The sequence below is a fragment of the Thunnus albacares genome, chromosome 5 (genome assembly GCF_914725855.1).
Source record: "Thunnus albacares chromosome 5, fThuAlb1.1, whole genome shotgun sequence".
In the NCBI taxonomy this organism is placed as follows: Eukaryota; Metazoa; Chordata; class Actinopteri; order Scombriformes; family Scombridae; genus Thunnus; species Thunnus albacares.
The window spans coordinates 18,439,879-18,445,878 of NC_058110.1; positions in this window are offsets into that span (position 1 = coordinate 18,439,879).

Here is a 6,000-nt window from a genome sequence, read left to right on the forward strand (position 1 = left end):
GTGACCCTGTGCTCTGCCCTGCCTATGAAAAGAAAATTTTCCAATGTAACAATAATGCACATTTTTATTATCATTATTCCCTCTTTACTTAAGTGATAGTAAAAAGAAGGATATTGGCTTATTCTGCTCTTAGCACTTAAAAGTTGCACTACTTAACAGCATCAGCAAAATGTCAAAACTGAGGCAAACTGAATGACTCAGGACAGTATTTCAAAAGGGATTCCAAATGGACATGAATTTTGAGCACACAGTGGAGCTTAATCTGGATCTAAGAGACTTATTCAATCATTTATGATTCAGAAAATTGGGGGGGGGGGACACTACATTCATCACCTAATTCAGCTACATTTCTGATTTAGTGGTCAAATGGATGGATATTGCCTCTATTAGTCCTCATTATTACTGTAAATTCTGCAATACCGCCAGGTCAGCTCGGTAGGGATTATGGACCATTATGAGCAGAGTGGAGACAGAGACAGAGATACCTTCTCCACCAGATGCAGCGCAGGCAAAGTGGAGGGGCAGGAAAGAGGAATGTGACCAGCCTCCATATAATGTTAATACAGGAGCCAGAGCTCTGATTGGGGTCCAACACAATCCCATTCAGCTATACTTAACAGCATCCTCGATAACAGCATCCCTCAGTTTGGAGAGCCAAATGTCTGGATGCTGGACGATGCACACACACACACACACACACTGCCTGCCCTCCAAATACCAGTGCATTACTGCCCAGGCGCTCATTGACAGAGCTGCCACTCAACACGAAGATGGATGGTCCTCTTGGGACAATTCCAAACCTCCTTCATTGACTAATTTGTGTTGCTGATCTAACTACCTTTGAACACAATGCTGAGGTGAGTGTGTGTGCTCTGTGAGAGTGTTTTTTTGTGTGTGTGTGCTTTTCTGTGCCAAACAGTGACCACAGTTCCCACTCTCTTGGCATTGGTAAAACACCCTCATGGGACTGCCAACAGTCCGTACAGAATTAGAAAACCAACCAATCTTTTCTTCCAGTAACTTTAAACTAAAAGTGATGCTCTCCCTCCTGAGATGCTGCAAAAATAAGTCCTGTTGCTCATTTATGCATGTGTCCCTGCAAGTCCCTTGATTAAAAACATGTAAATGACTGCTTTAAGATCCCAGCTTCCCTGAGCATTATATTAACCTAAACAAGCCTTTAAAATTTGCATTTTCATTTTGATTTCGAGGAGCCTCAACAATCCTCCAGCCACCTGTCTCTATTCCACTTCACACCACCAAAAACATCTTTATCTCCTATCAGTCTCCCATTTGAGTGTGTTACGACCATGGACTACACACACATTTTGGCAGACATTTATCACATTCTCCCAGCCATGTCGATAGTCACCAGGCTAAGCAGGCTCATAATGAATTTGAAGAGTTGCACACCTATAGCAAAGTCATTTACTTTATCAGTCCGATAAAAGGAAGTGATAAGATAGTGGCCCGGCACTGTAAGAGTATCAGCCTCACTCCACTATTCATCTCTCCAAGATCTACAAATGGCCAAGCTCATCGCTCAAGGCAGCCTCACAGAGCCGTTATCTATAGAATTTAAAGAAGGGCTAATATCTCATAAGAATGTGTGCTTATGAAAACCATCATTTCCATATCATTATCAACCTTGGATATGTGACTGCCGTACTAAGAGGCTTCTCTGGCCTCTCTGTATCTATTCTGCTTCTGGTTCAGGAACTGCTGGGAGAATACAGGTGCAAATATGATTTGGGCCTATTCCTCTTATGAAGTTGACCCCCTGTAATTGACACAGACACACTGGCAATTTGATTAGCTCTTCCTGCTGCTTGAGGGCATTTGGCCATAGCAACCTCAACGCCTGTTTCATGTACATAGCTCCACCTATTGGTGAAGTCAGAGAACAGCATGAAGATCAGGATAAATCTGAGTTCCCTGACTCACATTGTGTTTGGAATTAAGCCACTGGGCCAAATCCAAGAATATTTAACAAGCCAAGCCACGGCTGCACCTCACACCTAAACAAATTAATGATACAGGGTCATCCCTGCAGGAGCAAGGCTCCATAATACAACTGGAAATTATGTAAATGTTTTTTTTAGTTTTGTCATGTGCTGTATTATCAAACAAAAAGGATACATTTATTATGCCCTTTTATATTTCTTTGTTTTTCTAATGTTTTTCTAGATATATGTAAATGTGTGTGTGCATGTGTGAACATGCAGACATGCACACACACAACATGCATATTTGGGTGTGTATGGGTGAGCAAATGTGTGTGTGTGTGTCCACAGCCAGCTTGTGTGTTAGTGTGTGTGTATGCATACACTAAAAGTAGTTCATCCCGTTAATACAAAGAAAACTGATAAGAGGCTCTTGAAACACTTGAGATAAGCTTTCTGGCTTAAGTGCACTGACATTGTCACCAAACATGCAAGGCGTAGGAATGCAAGTCAAGAAAAATGGGAAAAACACACACACACACACACACACACCCTTCAATAGCAGTTTCATTCACAGCGCTGAACAAGAATGTGCTCAATAGCAAAACAGTGTGTCACATGAAGTGAAAATTACTGTACATCCATTCATCAAGATACATCATTAAGGCTGTCAAACATCAAAGGCTCTCTGATCACAGCTCATTCTTGAGAGAGACACCAATAGCCTCATTTATCATATTTGTTTAAGCAACGCGAGACAGAGTGAGGCAAGACGGGAAAGAGAGAGGAAGAGACAGAAGAGAGCACTGAGAGTAAAAGTCAGGAAAAAGTAGAGGAAATTAATGTTCAAAGAAAGGAAAATAGAAAAATGAAATAGAGAGGAATACATGAAACAACAGAAATATGAACAGGAAAGAGAGAAAAAGCTATAATAATAAAGAGAGATGTAGACAAGAGGGTGAATACATAAAAGTAGTAGTATGTAGGTAATTAATAGCAAGCAGCAACAGAGTTTTTTAACACCTCTGTTTGTAGTGGGACGCCACCTGGACTGAGCTCTAACCCCTGAGGCTCTCCAAGGTAAGCATGCCAGTTCAGAACTTCACACACCTGCATGCACCAAAAATGTGCACAAAATGCTATCTCCCTTTCCATCGTATTATTTTTATTATCTACATCTCACTCTCACCTTTATTTGACCTCAAGAGACTTCCAGCACATCACTCACTTCAGTGCAGATTTATTATCATTTATTATTTTATGAACATGGGAAACATTTTGGGGGGGGATTGTATTGCTAATTTATATCCAAATAATGCTTGTAAGAGGACATCTTTAAAGTTTATGCAGCTCATGATCAAATGGTTTTTATATATCCCCAGGCTCTTGTGTTCTCCAAATTGCTTCAATAAATAACTTGTAGGTCTAATTATGCAGCAATTAATTGCAGCCAACATGGAATGCCCATCAATCTTGTAACTTGAAAAAGTCTTTTCCAGCACAGCCTGGCAGTCCAAATAAGAAATTTGATTAGATTCTGCGAGCATGTATGAGATTGTGTGTGTGTGTGTGTGTGTGTGTGTGTGTGTGTACCAGTTTGTCATTATGTGTGTGAATGCATTTGAGTGTGACTGTGTGTGTATGTGCGAGCGTGAACATGTGCGAGTGCCCATGGAGGTTACAGCCAGATCACAGTAGAGAGAACTCCATCCCAGCAGCTCTTTGCAGTCTGCTCTCTCTGCCGTCTCGTCCAGTTGCTATGGCAGCAGCAGTGAAGGCTGTATCCATGGCCAAAGGAGGAAGCTGGCATCCCCCAATAACAGACCTCCCACCCCTCCTCTCTCTGTCTCCCCCCGCCAGGCTTCTGACCCGCTGGTGAACCTGCCTGGGGGTCGGAGGTCAATGGCTCAGAGCTGCCGAGTGACAGTGAGGGATGATGAGGGAGAGAATGAGAAAGAGAGGAGTTACACCACACAGATGGGGAGGAGAGATGAGAAAATGAAAAGATGAGACCAAATTTGATTACTATCAAGAGGTGGGGGTGTGGGTGGCGATTCCGCATTTTAGAAAATGGCTGCTGTTTTGTCTTTAAAATGGAGGAGGAATGCGGGTCCTGTTGACTTTTTTTGTTCTATAGTTTTAATTCAGCATCAGGGTTTGTTTATTGTGTATGTTTGTGTGTATGGGTGTGAGCTGATAGGGTTGAAGGGTAGGGGACAAGGGAAGGAGACAGACCGTTTGAGACGGTGGGGGGTTGAGGGGGGTTCTCAATCACTTCCACTTTTTTGTTTTTTCGATTCTGTGTGTGTGTGTGTGTTGCACGGGGCCACAAGTGAAAGTGTTTTCTCTCCTTGACTGTGTACAACTTGTCTGGAGAGAGTAAAGGTATGTGTGAAGAGAGTTATCTGTGTGTTTAGTATGTAGTCAAAGGGGTTGATATGGTAGGGGGGAGGGTGGTGGGTGTCAAGTGAGTTGACCCCTGACCTCTCTGCCTCTGAGAGGTCAGACAGTCTTAGGTTATTTCAGAACATGACTTCCTCACCTTGAAGAGTTGTGTGCTTTCATACCTAGGGGCCTTTAAAGATATGCAGCTGTTCATCAGCGTTTGTCAGTTGCAATTTCCCAAAGCAAAGATTTGCTGACATCCTTCCATATTTTTCTGTTCAACAATGAAATGTGGCTTTAATTTGGCTGAGTTTACCTGAACTTGTGTGTGGAAGAATTATTATCAAAGATCATTCCAATCCAGCGTGCAAACACTTACACATGTGGTTTTGTAAAATCTTTAACAGAGTAATCAAAAAAGAAAAAGGATCCATAGTGCAGAGCCAGGAAAGAGGGGCCGAGGGAGATGATCCCCCCTCTACAGACACACACCAACACCTGCAATGTTACAACCTGTGATAATAGATTATCATCAACCCTGTTGCCAATATGAACCAGGAAATCACCCACTACTCCCTGAGATAAGAACTACTGTTCCACTGGGGAGCACAGAGGCTCCTTTGAATACTGTGAGGATAACATTACCCCCTAGTGGCTAATATTTGCAACTGCACCCTAGAACTCATGGGTATGACTGAATGTCAACAGCAACCCATACAATCAATCTCCATCCGTAACACTCTGTGGTCCATACAGTAGCTACGGAGGAGAGGCTCTAACACTCTGCCTGTTCCATCTGATACATGCAATATGTCAGCACTATCAGACATAACTATAAAATTTTCGTTAATCTCTGTCATTATCATTGGCTGATGTGGAGTGCAGGAGCCAGTCAGTTAGGACTGTCAAGCAGAGACCCACACAGTAGCCCAGAGGGCAGGACAAAGAGTGTATGTTTGCTTTTCACACACAAACACACACATACACGCTCAGGGCACTATGCAGACACTTTACGCAGTCCCCTCTCACTGCTGCATTCTTTTTCTTCTGCGTGTGCTCCAGATGTCGTGTCCTCTTCGTCACCCCGTTTCTTCGCTCCGCTCCGCTCGGTTCCCCCGCCCGGAGACTTGTCACAGCCCCTAACCGCATCAGGAGCACTGCTAGATTGGATATACATGATCTGTCCATCCATCAATGGGGAGAGGGAGGGACAGATAAATGGTATCTGTGAAGAGTGAGAGAGAGAGATGTGAGGAGAAGGAGACAAAGTGAGGCAAAGTGTCATTTGCAAGCATAAACAACGCAAAGCAAAGAAGACATACATGTTCAGACACAGAAACATTACAATGATATTTTTACACAACACATGGGAGCATGCATGTGTGTATCCCAAGCTCATGACAAGGTTTACATAAAAATATTTTCTACTCTAGATTCAGTGACGCTTGGATCCCTGTTCCTTATCGCTGTTATTGGTCAGTAATGTGATTAGCGATAATGTACATCTGTGGAAAAGTGGATTGGCTGGCAGACCTGGCACATCTGTGTTGCCATTGGAAGCTGTTCACAAGCTTCCCTGAAAAGTGGAAGGCAGTTTCAGACTTCATCTGCTTGTCTCTGTCCATCATTATCTGTCTCTCACTGATGGTTTAGCTGCTGATGCTGAATCACC